Source organism: Bidens hawaiensis, unplaced genomic scaffold (genome assembly GCF_021521415.1).
Source record: "Bidens hawaiensis isolate Kalapana, Puna unplaced genomic scaffold, B.hawaiensis_p1.1 tig00004477_1, whole genome shotgun sequence".
Lineage (NCBI taxonomy): Eukaryota > Viridiplantae > Streptophyta > Magnoliopsida > Asterales > Asteraceae > Bidens > Bidens hawaiensis.
The window spans coordinates 837,269-853,280 of NW_027491270.1; positions in this window are offsets into that span (position 1 = coordinate 837,269).

The following is a 16,012-nucleotide window of genomic DNA, read 5'->3' on the forward strand; positions in this document are numbered from 1 at the left end:
TGAGTTGCCAAGAACTACTCAAGCTCTTGGGACTTTCACAGCTCAGGGGGAGTCTGCAAGCGCAGCTGGCGGTTCTGGTGGTGATGAGGTGGTGATGGTTGATGACGAGGAGATGGGAGATGATGTGATCGATGCCTTGAAGGAATTAGATGATGATATGTTGGATGATGAGTTTATGTGTGAAGATGATGTTCTACCAATTGAGGAGTTTGAAAAGATTGGTGCTGAAATAGTGATTGAAGATGATGTTGAAGAGGGTGAAATAGTTGAGGAGAATGTTGAACACGAGATCCCTGAAGTTGAAAAGTCAGAAGTATGTCAAGACACAGCAGGTGATGATACAGAATGGGAGGAGCAGCCTAGATGGAAGGAAGGCTATGCTCATTGGTTTATCAAAACTAAGAAGCCTGCTGTTCCAACCATGTTCAAGAAAAGTTATAATATCAAAGGCTATGCTGAATCAAAGAAAAGAATTATCTGTTGGCTATATGATGAACAGTTAAAAGTGTTCGTGGTGAAAAGATATGATGGGATCCAATACTTTAAGAGGACGTTGAGATCTCTCAATACATTGCCTGAATGTGAGGTGAAGGATTTGGCTAGATTGGGGTTGATTAATAGAAGTGACGACAACATGGCCAGAGTTATTGGGAAGATCGTGTGGAAAGAAAGTATTAAAGAAAAGAAGTTTGAGTTATTAAAGCCACAGAAGGGAAAGCTAGTGGAAGATAAAGAAAGGGGAATGAGAGCAGATGGCAAGCCTTGGATGGTAATGAAGTACAAACCGATTCGGTGTCTTAAAGATGTGCCGATGAAGACAATGCCCAAGGATGTGTTGAAGAACCTTAAATGGTGGTATGTTGATTGCCAGACTGCTGAAGCCGTGATGGAAGACGAAGACGAACAAGAAGTGCTAAGAGTGTATGATCCGATGCATCTTGTTAATTTATCGAAAGCTGATCTGCAGGTGTTAAATGAAAAGAAGATATTTTATATTCCTGCTTGGAAAGACGAAGCGAGGAAATATCAGCGAGTAGTCACGGTATGTGTGAGAGAAGGAGTACATGCATGAAGACAAAGAGGTTGAAGGTTACAAGACACGTGCTTGAAGATCAAGACATGAAGTTACTGCCAAGGGGGAGTCTGTTGGTGCATAATGTCAGTAGTTCATTGTCTAGTGTCTGTAATCGAGTCTGTAATGTTAATTATGTTTTATATACTTCTTAAGCGAAGTTGTTAACAAGTTCGCTTAGGCGAACTTGTTAGTCAAGCGAAGTTGTCGTGTATAAATAGTCCTAGGTTACGGCTGTTTGGTAGAATCAGTTGTTCGTGTTAGTTTGTTCGAGTTGTTACGAGAGCTGTAACGTGTGTCTGTAATAGTGATATCGTATCACGTGTTTGAGTTGTTATATAACTTGTGTTCGTTTCGTGTGTTCGTGTGATTCGTGTTCTATACTCGTAACGATCTACGCAGGGATTCCGCACCTGAGTAGATCGAGATATCTCGTGCGATCCATCCAGGGAACCTACAATTACTCAATATTATGGTTGAGATTATGAGTGTATATGGTCCCTAGTTGTTGTCCAAAGTCTCCTTTAGTCTCCTTTTTCTTCACTTGGTCACCCAAGATGCAAAAACGACTTTCTTTTAACCCTAGAAGTTGTCGAACGGATGTTTTATGGCTGGTTGCTGCTGATTTCAGGATTTAGGGGCTGTTAGGGTTATTTTTTCTTTTGTTTAATTAATATATTACGCATGTAAGGCTTCTAACTTGTGGGCTTGGGTCGGGCCTTGAGTTGTAGTCTTCCAAGTTGCTCAAATAAGCCCCTAGAGTTTTCAAACTTGCCACTTTTCTTCATTAAAACTCATAACCTACAAGTAAACATCTATCTTTGTAAAATTAAGCAAAAAAAAGCTATACCTCTTAATAATTAAACTAAAAAGCAATTAAATCATGATAAAACGATAAGGAAAGTAAGTGTGTTTTACAACACATCAAACATCCCCACACTTAAGTCTTTTTCGTCCCTGAAAAAGTCTTATGCAGTTGGACCAGAATCGGAAAATACAGTCTTAGAAACATATAGGTTAAATTTTTAAAGCTTAGAAGAACGCAAAAACTGCGATCACCGATATTGTTATCCACTTAAACCCATGCGTAAATCTTTACCGGGACAAATAAGATCAGATAATAATATTACTCAGTGGTTTACACAAATATGACCCGCTTATTTTCAGCTTTTACCAGACCTGACCACCCCAAATTGACTTAAACCTCAAAATTAGCATAATTAAAACTTTTGTTGCTCTATTTTTTTTCATGAATAGTTAAGACGATCAAGGGTATTGTTTATCCACCTAAGCTTAAGCATCAAACTCAACCAAGCAGCCATTAGATACGATTAAGGTTCAATTAATTAATTGCTAGTGTTCCCCACAACATGACATACCCCCGTTATCAAGCAATACACCGAAACCATCACCATAGGTGAGTATCCAAAATTTCATCTGTAGGGCTTACATGTAGAGTGTCCCTTGTGGTCCGTTTCTTAATGGTAATGAGACGCGAGCAAGGGGACCCCACATGGTTAACAGCGTGGATGATCAAGTCTGTAGTGTGTTTGTACTTTTGTACTTTTGTGATCATGTTTAAAGACTTATAAGGGTTTTCTCTTTTTGGCTTTATTTTAAATATCCACAACCCCACTTAGGAATTGTGAATACCCAGATGAATAGATTGCATACAGACCCATGGTCTCCGGACCCGAAGCGTCCCATCAATACAAGATTTAAGGTTATAAAACCATACGCCAATGAGGTGTAAAACACTAAACTAGATGTTTAAGATTTATATCACATGCTACACGGCATACTCTAACGTTAAACCTACCCAAGCATCATACGATAACGTATTCAAATTTTTAAAACTCATGATATTTCCACTTTATCATACCAAAATTTGAGGCTTGAGTATGGCCCGACCTTTCATTACTTATCTTCCACGGACAAAACGCTTTACCCACAAAAGAATTCCGTTTTAACCATTTTATAAAATTTGCCAATTCTTTTTCAAGGCCGAGCCTACCGACACATCCCAAGTTAAGCGCGTTTTCTTTTATTTATCTCATATTATTAGTATTTGAAAAACCGATTTCCGATAAATATCATCATCTCCAACTTTAATGATAAAAAAACTAAATTCAAGGGACATTTTTCTTTAAAACTTTTTTTTTATAAAAATTCTTTTAATTTTCTTAAAAATGAAAACCTCAATTCCCCATCCCCACACTTAAATTTCACATTGTCCTCAATGTGAGACAAGGAAAAGACAAAACTAAACATAAAGATAAATAAAATGGAACAGACTCCCCTGGAATATGTGATCATGCAAGTGTGCGGTGAATCACGTTCATCGCCCTCCTATTCGAACGAAGCTTAAAACTCCAGTGCTCTCTATCAAGCTATCACAAACGAACAAAAGAGACAATCCTTAAGCAAATTGCATCCCCACATTTCTTAAAACTCCAGCTCATAAACCGTCATCAACCAGCAAAGAAATAACCTGTAAGTAAGAGAAGAGACACCCGGAAAAACTCGGAAATAAAAATAAAATGAAAATAAAATAACAAGAAAATATATTACCGGTTTGCCTCCAGCGAAGCGCTAAGTTTATTGAATAGTCTTTAGCCGGACTCGCTCCCGAAACCTCACTCAGGAGGCTTCTCCTTTATCCTCTTCCCATCGATGCTCCTCAATACTCTCCTCTTATAATTTGTCGGGAAGAAACCAATTGCACAAATCTCATGGCCACGACCATATGAATTAAACTCGTTCCACCAACTCTTAGACTCCCCAAAAAATGATCCCCTAATGTGAAACGGGAATGATGAACTCTTCTGCACACCATGATCTCTGAGCCTAGATATCCTCCTTATTCTTTTAGCCAACTTTTTAAACCTCAACACGTCCCGGATGGAGATTGAATACGCTTCATGTTTTGGTTTTTCACATTCAAAGTGCAATGGTGGAAAGACTGATTCACCACCCACCTCATTGCTCTCCTCACAAGGCTCATTGTTGATCCCCCCCACTTGGCTCGTTATACAATAGATCCTCAAGCAACATCAAATCGCCAAGTGGGTCAAACTCTCCTTCATCTGTCATGGTAAAATCCATAGACTCTTCGCCAAACTCACCCATGAACTCGTCCTCCCAAGAGCGAACATACTCCTCTCCTATCTGCTCGTCCATTCCGGTATCTTCAATCTCACTCAGGGTTTCAAAGAAAGGTGGATTCAAAGGTGGAATATATTCCAAATCCTTTCTAATGGCAAATAATACATCGTTCATTATTGATTCCAATTCAGGGGTTGGCTCTAATATATTTCCCGATAAGTCTTTATACCCTAAGAAGTTCCCCATTTGATCATATGCAAATTGGTATGGAGGAGGCTTTGACACAAGTGATTCCTATGGAGATTTCCATTCCTCGACTTCTATCCTCCTTCGCTCATAAGCATCATGTACCCAGTGATCTCCGCCACACACTTTGAACCATGGCGTTCCAACGTGTCATCCGAACATATTTCCTTTAAAGAACACTCAAAAGAAAAGGCTCACGGGCACCAGATTAAAATATAATTGAATACTTAAAATAAAATTAAACTAAAACTAAACTATTTAAAATAACTAATCTAATCTAATATATGATAATACAATAGGTAAATCCTAATTCGGGACGTTCTCAATACGCCTCTAACTTTGTCCCCTGCAACGACGCCAAAAACTTGTTGTGTGTATAATGATGCTCTCACAACTAAGCTTTAAATTTATTAAATGAAAATCCTACCGAATCCACACACAACCGGCAAGTGTACCGATCACTAATAGTATAAACCTAAGGAAGTCCGAGTATCGAACACAAGGACACGAGAAAACGTACTTAATACTTACCCCTAACCAAGACTCACCTAAGAATAATATATTTTAAATGATTTTTAATTATTAATTACTTAACCTAACTTACTTTTAATTAACTTAAAAGACTTAAATTAACAAGACTAGACAAAACTTTAAGAATAAGATTTATCAATGGAGACAACGTCTACCGAGGTAAGAATCCTATTGAAGGTATAGTAAGTTAATGGATTGTAGAATCTCACGACACCGGTTCCTAAGGATGACACAACTAAGGTTCACTCAAGAAAGCTAGATCACCTCTCGGTCTCACTAACAAACCCTACCTACACTTAGTTGATTTTAAAAACTAACCAGGTAACGAATTGCTAAAGTGCTCTAATGCCGACTCTCCTCTCGGTCTCACCGACACACTACCCTAATGGAGACGAATACTAAACAACCAAGGATAGAGGAAAAATTTAGTTTAACTTAAACTAGGTCAACTAATCGCTCACAAACCCAAACCCAACAAGAACCGAACCCGCTCTCGCGCGATCCTAATCTTAACAAGTAAAAGATATGAGACGAGTATACTTCCTATCACCTCTCGGTCTCTAAGAAGGTGTCTACCCACTGATTTTAACTAATTAATATACCCACTTAAACCCTACGGTTATACTTCCCGCAAACAATCTCTATACACAAAGTAAAGAGTTTAAACAAGCTAAAATCAACTAAAACCGATTCAATCAATCAAAGCAAGAGGTAATTGAGTATTATTAATCAAAACACAACCACTAAAAAAAACCTAATTCAATGTTAAACCAAACTTTACATTAACAATTCAAGCCATGATCATCAACAATCCAAACTACTTACTAAAACCTAACAATAATCATCTAACCTAGATAGAACTAACTACTTTAGCCTAACATTGGTTTTGGACAGCAGCTAATACTTAAGTTAAACATCATAAACATCAATATAAACATAAGTAAACTCATTCAAAATTCAAGATCAATCAAACACAAGTCAATCTTCAAGTTACTTGCAAAACAATCCAAAGCAAAAGATCAAATAAACTAGTTAGGGTTCTTGAACAAAAACACAAAGTTTATGAATGTATTACTCAATATTATGGCTGAGATTATGAGTGTATATGGTTCCTAGCTGCTGTCCAAAGTCTCCTTTAGTCTCCTTTTTCTTCCGTTGGTCACCCAAGATGCAAAAACGACTTTCTTTTAATCCAAGAAGCTGTCGAACGGAAGTTTTATGGCTGGTTGCTATTGATTTCGGGATTTAGGGGCTGTTAGGGTTCTTTTTTCTTTTGTTTAATTAATATATTATGCATGTAAGGCTTCTAACTTGTGGGTTTGGGTCGGGTCTTGAGTTGTAGTCTTCAAAGTTGCTCAAATAAGCCCCTAGAGTCTTCAAACTTGCCACTTTTCTTCATTAAAACTCATAACCTACAAGTAAACATCCATCTTTTTAAAATTAAGCAAAAACAAGCTATACCACTTAATAATTAAACTAAAAAGCAATTAAATCATGATAAAATGATAAGGAAAGTAAGTGTGTTTTACAACACATCACAATTCAACAAGCTTCACAGCCACTTCTTCAGAGTTTTCACGTTGATAAGTAATAGCTTGAGGATCTCGAACATTGCTTCTCCAAATCTTGGCATCTTTCATCTTCACATAGTTTTCAAATCTAAACATCCACTAGGCAAACCCCTCATGAGACAGCAAACGGAGTCCATTATGGAGTAGCCGAGAACTTGGAAAGTCACTACGGTAGCCGAGAACTTGGAAAGTCCGAGAACAATCACTACAGTAGCCGAGAACTTGGAAAGTCAACAGAGAACGCTTTTAGTTGGTCGAGACCTCCCAAAAGTCAACAGAGAACACAAGTAATTGACCTAAAACAATCAAAATCCACCAAGAACACTTGGATTTAGGCAAGAACAAACAGATTTGGCCGAGAACAAACAAATTTCACCAAGAACGACCAAGTGATGGTCGAAAACATTGTAAATTTCCTGAGAGAACCCAAGAAACTTAAGGAAGCTTTGACCAGATAAATTTGGTAACAAACTAAATCCCGGAATCAAGGGGATTTGAATTTTAACCAAATTTAAGTCAATCTTCAAGATAAGAGGAACCACTTCCCTTATTCGACGAGTAGATCACCGGAAAAACGAATACCACGGCCACCAAAACATTAACAAAAACAATCCTTGAATTGGTGATATCACCACCGAGCCTAGAATATGTTAATAGGCTCTAATACCAATTATAAGTCCATAGAACTGATCTTTCAATGTGATATCACACAATCTCGTGATTAGGCGGAAACTAACACGAATTGATTCAATAAGATGTAAACAACCACAATAAGAACACGATGAATATGCTTCAAAACACACGTATATTAAACGTCTAGTGCTTAAGCACAACGGATTACAAAACCACCGATATCTCTCTATTACGTCTCACAACGCTAACCCTATAATAAACCTAGTTACATGTTTATATAGAGAGTAAATACAAGCCCAATACTACCCAAAAACCCACGGAGATCCATGTGATCTCGGTTTACAATATAATCCCAAACTAAGTACAAAGCACATTAATATTGGCCCAACACGTAATAACTGGTTCCAACAGATTTTTGCATTTAATGACATGCAGCTTTGAAATAGAGGCGTTGGAACTGGTTCCAACAACATCATAGTCGTTTTAGGATCGCTGGAACCAATTTTAATGTCCAACAACTATATAAAAATGGATTTGATCATTTGTTTTACCATCCAAGTCAAAAACACCAAAAAAAAAACTTCTCAGATTACACTCGTTTAACACTCCCGACTTACCTACACCTCCAATTTTGTTCACTTCCACCACCACCACCACTACTTGTTAATAATAAGTTTCGTACCCAACAAGTTGTTATGGCAATCAAAAATAAGGGCAAAAAGAAGGCACCTTCTACATCCATTTTTATTTACACGATCTGTGTTAAAGATGACCCCAAAGTTGTATGGGTCATCCTGCATAACCGCAACAAAGACCAATGGTGGAATTGGGATTTGTTTGAGTTGATCAATGGAGATGTTAGGGTTCGTTGTAAATTTTGTGGCACTTTTCAAAGCATGATTTGAACTCAAGTTTAAAAAAGCACATCGAAAATTGTTTTTGCAAGGCGTTGAAAAAGTTCTCGCATCGGACCAAGTCGAATTGAGTCGAGATGGTACAATATTTCATTACAACATGAAAATGATTCATGATAGGATGGCGAAGTTCGTGATTCAAGAAGGTTTTTCGTTTAACCATTTTGACAACCCTCATTTGACGACCATGATTCGAGAGACTCTTCAACCTCACTACACCTATGTAATTCGTACCACCCTTAGACGTCATTGTCTAAAATTGTGGGAATGTGCAAAAATTGATTTAATTGAGTTATTTCGAACTATACAAACGAGTGTGAATTTAACTAGTAATGTTTGTCCGGTACCACATTGGTTACCGTAATCTTACCTTTGTGTCACCACTCATTAGGTCGATCCGGTTTCTTGACAAATGATTAACGCACCATTGAGTTTGAAAATTTTTCGGGTCCACATATTGCCGAAAAATTGTTTGCAACTCTAGATGTGATAATAAGGACTTTTAGCATTAGGAAAAAAATATATTTTCCATGTCATTGGATAACACAACAAACAGTATAAAGTCGGTTGAAAAACTTTACATCAAATATACACCACCTTTCTACAGAATGTTTTTTCATGCTCGATGCGTTGCCCATATTATCAATTTGGTTGTTCAAGACGGTCTCGCCAATGAAACCATGGACGCCGGTTTGAAATACTTTAGATATATGTTACAAGATGTTTTTAAAAGTGGGAAAAGAAGACATATTAAATACAAAAGTTATTGCAAATCGGTAGAAAGAAAATATTTGGGCTCTGATTGGGACGTTCCATCAAGTTAGAACTCAACTTGTTATATGCTCTCGTGTGCTTTTGCCCAATAAGAAACATTTCAAGCATTTCATAAAAATCTTGTGGATCGGTGCGAAGCGGATATGTTTCCGGACGGTGCTTAGGTAAATATCAGTTATTTCTTGGAGTATCTTGATATTTTCAAAATCGCAACCACTAAATTGTCGGGGGTTTACAATCCTACTAGTTGTTGGGTGTTGCAAGAATTATACAACATCTCCTTGAATTTTAAAGAGTTTAAAAAAAAGAATCATCTTTTCAATTGTCTTGTTGGACCAATGAATGAGAAGTTCAACAATATTATGAAGACATACCACCGATGTTTACTTGTGTCGCCGCTTTAAATGCCTATTTGAATGTTGTCGAGGTTGAGGCATTGATCGAAGAAATATATGACAATCTAGGTATGCATGAGATCTACCAAATGTTGTCGGCAGAAGCGAATGATTTAGAATCATTATTTCCAAGTTTATGGTCCAAGCTCAAAGCCAACTTTTGTGAGGCAAACAACAAGTAGGCCATGTAAGTACACGTTTATAAATATGATGAATGTTATTCGAGAGTGAACGGCTAAGAGGCAAAGGGGAAACACATCAATAAGTGATCTTGGTCGTTATAGTGGAGCAGACTACGTTGAAGGTGCATCGATCGAAGAAATTCACAAACTTGATGCTTTGGCTTGGTGGACAGGAAAGCAAAATGAATTTCCTATTCTTTCCGCCATGGCTCGTGATTTCTAAGTATCCAAGCTTCAACGGCAGCTTCGGAATCAGTTTTTTCTTTTAGTGGAAGGATATTATTGATGCGAAGAACAAAACTCACTCCGAATTCGTTAGAGATATGCATCAAGGATCAATTTGACGCGGTTGATCATATACAAGACAAGGCAAACTTTGAAGATTAAACACCACTTGTACGTGGAAGAAGGACTATCTACTGGGCTATTGGATGAAGAAGACAAAAGCGAAGACAACTAATAAGAAGAGTTTCAAGACGTTTAAAAAAGTTAAATTTATATTTGTTCTAGTCATGTTTTATGTAACACGAATCACTAGATTAATTTTTATGTAAGCGGTTCTCTATCAATTAGTAGTCTTACTTTAATGTAACCAATTTATATATTATTAGTCGTGTTTTTGTAACCGGGTTTAATGTAACCGGTTTTTAAAATGTTATCGGTTTCTTTTTGTTAGTGCATGATTTTGAGTCTTGAGTCTTTGTAATTATCGTTAACGTTTTTGTTTAATATTTAATGTAATAAGTTGTTTAAATATTATCTAGTTCGTTATGTATATAGTCAAGTTCGCTAGGGGTTGTTAACGAACTAAGACTTAACCTTATTCCCTCCCGATTCGTTAGGGGATGTTAACGAATCTGGGGGTGTTTCGTCCTATTTAATGTTTGTAGCGAAGTAGGTTCTGGTTCGCTAAGGGATGTTAGCGAACCAGACCTGTCTTCTATTTATAGTGAACCCTGTTCACTTATAATAAAGAGGTTTTGAGAGTTAATTATCGAATTGTTGTCCAAGTACTCTCTCGATCTTCAATCTCAATATTATACCAACTACTATTGTAAACATACTAATTATATACATACATACATATATAACACTGAATCAAAGTTAATTATGAGCTAGATCTATTGATTAAGGTATTATTGTATTAACTCAGATCCAAGATCTGTGATAGTTATAGATTGATTCCCGAGTTCCAACAAGTGGTATCAAAGCCGTTGGTTGCTCAATTACACTTGATTTGGTGTTTATTTGGGATATCGGTTTGTTAGTGTTCTGTTTAGTGAATTTGGATTAATTTAGAGGTTACTGGAGTGAGTTATGGTTAGTTTGGTTTGGATTTGAGTTGGTTAAGGTATTGGAAAGGTTCGGTAAATAGGAATTGAGGTTTGATTTGGTTTTGAAGTGATTCGATATTGTTTTGGATTATGGTCGAAACAGGGTTTGAGTTTTTGGTGAAATTGGACTGATATTGGTAATAATCGGTTATGATGTTTGGTGTATTGGATTTGTGATCGAATTCCGAGTAATTTGATAGTTTATTTGTGTGATTTGGCCTAGAATCGAGATAGTATTACGGATCTAAAATTTCTGGTGTTCTGGGTTTAGTGTTCATCATTTCCAGTTTTCTGGAAATTTCTCGTTGTTTATTTGAAGATTCAAATATGAACTTGATTCATTATCATCCGTATGGTGATTCGCTATCTTGTTTCTTTTGATTCGTTCATTAATTCTATTGATTCGTTATCTATTTCAAGTGATTCGTTTGTCAGTTCGTGTTAGTTGTTAATTCGTGTCATCTGATTCGCTAATTGGATAAACAGATTCGTGTGATACGTGTCCACATTGGGATTTGTGTCATAACAACCTTTGCCACGTGGCATAAGGTATCAAAGTTTGTTACAAATGGTTATAACAACTTGATCCGTTATAGTTGATTTGCTAAATCAACTGTAGCTGATTCGTCATAGTCCGTTCGTTGTCTACTTCGTTACAAGAAATCTTTAATTCGCTAAGCCTGTAATTCGTGATTGACTTAGTCAATTCGTTAGTATTGACTAGTTCGTTGACTGATTGTTGACCATCTGATTCGTGGTTTTTGAGTTGATTCGTTAACCATTTGATTCGTTAAACTAAATTCTGATTCGTTGTCTGATCAATCTTCACTTCGTTAAGATTTGATTCGTTATTTTACTGTTCACAGTTCGCTATAACTATTCACAGTTCGTTAAACCTTATTTGATTGTTTGATTCATTACACCTTTGAATTTTAAAATTTGTCAAAAATGGCCGGTATGTATGCATTGGCGTCTCAAAACATGTTGATGCAACAAATATTACAACTTGATACCGAGATAGGTTCACATTCTAAATGTCCAAGATTGATGAAGTTTAGTGACTTTGCCAAGTGGGAACCTCGGTTTCGTGCTCATTTGGGGTCTGTTCATCCTGATTGCTCATATTGTCTCGATGAAGTTTATAAGGAACCATTGATTGGTGATGATACCATTGGTTTTGTTCCTAAAGCATTTTCTCAATATTCTCAAGAAGAGAAGAAAGCTTTGGAAATCGAAACAAAAGCTTATTCCACTCTCACAATGGCATTGCTAGAAAATATCTTTCATCAAGTGGGTAATATTAAGAGATGTGCTTCTCTATTCCAACACCTCCGTATGAGAAGTATGGGGAACACAGCTGAGAGTAAAAAAGTGATGCTCAAATTTCAGTTTCGAAACTTTAATCTATTAAAGGGAGAAACGGTTGAAGAGATGATAACAAGGTTTATTCATTTAATTGCTGAAATGGACAAGATGAAATTGGAGATTTCTGAAACAGATAAAATTGACACTATTAAGAGTGTGCTTCCAAGTTCTTATTCAACTTTTCTCATGGTATTAAAAGAGAATGACTATTTCTTGAACAAAGACTTGACTGCACTTGAATTTTTACAAAAGATCGAAGCTAGAGAATATGATCTTAAGTGTCAAAAATCCTCCAAGGAAAATAAAGATCCAGCTTTCTATGGTGGAAGTATGCCTCTTAGTTCAACAATCTCTCCAATCAATGCTTTTCTTACTCAAGCAGCAAGTGAAAAAGAATCAACTATGTTCAATGATCCAAAAGTTTGTTTATATTCTGTTGGTAATTCTGGATTTTCTGGTGGCTCTAGAAGTTCAACTACTACTAATCCATTTGCTTCACCACCGAGTGTTAATATGAAGGAAGCTGAGCAAAACTTTGTTTTACTGACAGCTTAGTCATTCTATCTCTACTACTTCATCTGTTAATGTATCATGTGTTGATTGTGAATCTAATAAACCTAAGTTAGAAGATTTGAAAAGTCAAAATGATAATCTGGTAAGAGAAATTGCTTCTCTAAAGGATACTTATCGACAATCTCTTGAATCTCAAATGAAATCTCGAGAAAAGATTGAAGCATTGTCGACAAGTAACCACGATCTCAAAGCTGAGTTATCTGTGAAAATGAAAATTAATGACCAAAAGTTTCAAGAAATTCTGAAACATCGTTCAAAGATAACCGAGCTTGAGAATGAGGTTCTTGAGTTGAAGAACAAACTGGGAAAGTTTAGAAATTCTTCTTTTCTATTTAATGAAATTATTGAAATATCTGGTAAACAAAAGGATTCTAAGAAAGGTATTGGTTTTGTTGAAATTCCACCTCCATTTCACAATGATTACAAAATTAATCCTTTTGCTAGAAAATAAGAGGATTTGATTGAGAAAGAAACTGGGATTTCTGAAAAACCTTAACCAGTAAACCCGAAAAATCAGTTAACACAGAAATATCAAAAACCTCATGTTCAAAGTAAAAAAGGTCTTTGTTAAGAATGATGACAAAGTGATTATCGAGGACGTGTTTGAACCTGAGATTATACACAAGAATAAGAACATCCCAAGTTCAAATCATATTCTTTGTGAACCTCAAGAATTTGAGGAAGCTGTGTATGGTTCATTCAAGTCTCACATGAAAAATGGAAAACCGGTAAAAACTAAACCAGTAAAGGCAAAGAAGTCAGATAAACCAAAGATTTCTGATGAGGACTTAATGCGATTTGTTAATCTTCCTAGTTCTAAGCCTTCACCAGTTAGAGTTTTTAAATTAAAAGGGATGGACACGATGTTCACAGAAAAAGATATTCCAATAAGCTTCATTAAACCTGAACTTATTGAGAGTGTCTTTATCAATGAAACGTCACAGATTCAAGATCTTGAACGTTGATATGCTCAAGCGAAAACATCAGTTCCATCTGACCTATTGACTAAGGCAAAGCAAGTTTTAAAACAATCTAAGAAAATAAACTTTGTGAAGTCAACTGGGACAGATACATTGAAAAGTTTTTCAAATTGTTCTAGTTTGGATTTTTACTTGAAAAAGAAATCTGAATTATTTGATGAGTTTGCTAGAGCATGACCAAGAATGTGAGCCATCATCAATCTTCTGTGTCATTCATTCCAAATACCTCACAACAACATCGTGTAGACATGCGAAGATGTTTTCTTTGCGGTCAACTTGGTCATGTTGTGAGGGATTGTAATCAGAAGAGCTATCAGAATCTTCATCCATTTATCAAGGACCACTCTAAGCCAGTAACTTATTCACAAGTGGCTGAATAACATTTGAACTCTTTTAAAGTTAATGATCATAGAGAAAACCAAAAGGTGCCCAAGACTGAGGCCTGGGCTACCTTTTTGAACTAATCATCTTTATTTTGTGTGTAGGGTACATCCAGGACTGTGTCTGGTGAAAACTAGATAATGGATAGTGGATGTTCTCGTCATATCACTGGGAATCTCGACCTATTAACCAACGTGAGGAATACTCAAGGGGGTTATGTGACATTTGCTGGGAATTCTGGGGGCATGATCACACAAGAGGGTGAAGTTTCAAATGGTCACATCACGTTTGAGAAAGTAAATTATTGTGATAAAGTGGATCATAACTTATTAAGTGTATCTCAGATTTGTGATAAAAAGTACACAACGATATTCACTGACAAGGAATGTCTTATCTTGAAACCGGGTTATGTTATTCCCGAGGACATGGTTGTCATGCAATAACCACGATCGAATGATATTTATGTCTTGAACATGAGCTCTAAGATATCCACGTCGATCGAAACATGTTTTGTCTCAAAGGCAACCGGGAAAGACTCGATTCTATGGCATCGTAGAATGGGTCACATACATGTGAGAAAGATGAATTATTTGATGGCCAATGATTTAGTGGACGGTGTCTCATTGAAGAATTTTAAATTATCTGATCACTGCGTTGCATATAAAAAGGGCAAGCAGAAGAAGAAAACACATCCTTCTAAATTATCGAATTCCATTAATACTCCTCTTGAACGACTTCATATGGATTTGTTTGGTCCTGTGAATTGTGCGAGTATTTCTGGAGATTGGTATTGTCTTGTGGTGACTGATGATTATTCGAGATACTCATGGGTGTTATTTATGAGTTCGAAAGATCAAAAACCGGTTTTGGTACAAAACTTTATCACCAAGATCGAATCACTGTACATACAAAAGGTGAGGAGAATCCGAAGTGATAATGGTACAGAATTCAAAAACACTGTATTGGATTTCTTTTATACTCACAAAGGAATTCATCGAGAATACACTGCACCTTATGTGCCTCAACAAAATGGTTTTGCTGAACGAAAGAATCAAACCTTGATTGAAGCTGCACGTACAATGCTCGCTGATTCTAAGCTTCCCGTCCAATTCTGGAACGAAGCGGTGAATACAGCTTGCTATACTCTTAATCGGGTTCTAACAGTTAAAAGACTCAAAAAGACAAGCTATGAGTTATTGAATAACCGAAAACCTAATTTAAAGTACCTGGAACCTTTTGAATGTCCTTGTACTATGTTGAAGAAGGATGCGGGTAAATTTGAAGAAAAAGCTATCGAAGGGTATTTCTTGGGATATGCATCTCCAAAGAAAATGGGATTTTATTTTACATCTGGTTGTGTTGAAGAGTGGTACCACGTGAACTGTCAAAAGTACACAACTCCTCCTCAAGGGAAAGGTCCCGATTGGATGTTTGACTATGATAGTTTATTTAATTCATTTACTCCATCAACTGAACACATTGACGAAGACCTGGTTCGAGCATACTTTGAAGATCATTTGGCAATTCCACGCTTTTCAAGTTCTAATGATGTTGTAACTCAACCTAATGCTCCAACTGAGGAACCTCAAGTTGCCTCTCCAGTGACTATCGATAATGTTTCCACTTCTTCTGATGATGATCAAGCTGACGATCAAGTTATTAACCTTGACAGTGATAATGTTTCATCTCCTGAACTTGGTGAACATTACACTAACTTATTTGAAAATGTTGTTGTTCTTGAGAATCCCCCTCTTCGGATTCATGGATATCATCCACAGGAAAACATCATTGGAGAACTTGATGTGGGCGTTCGTACACGTCATCAAGTTGCTTCGTCAACTGATAATGACATATTGTGTGCTTACACTGATTTACATTCATCGGGAATTGTAAATCTTGCTAAATTCACTTGCTTTCTATCCCAATTTGAGCCAACGACGGCTCGAAAGGTACTTG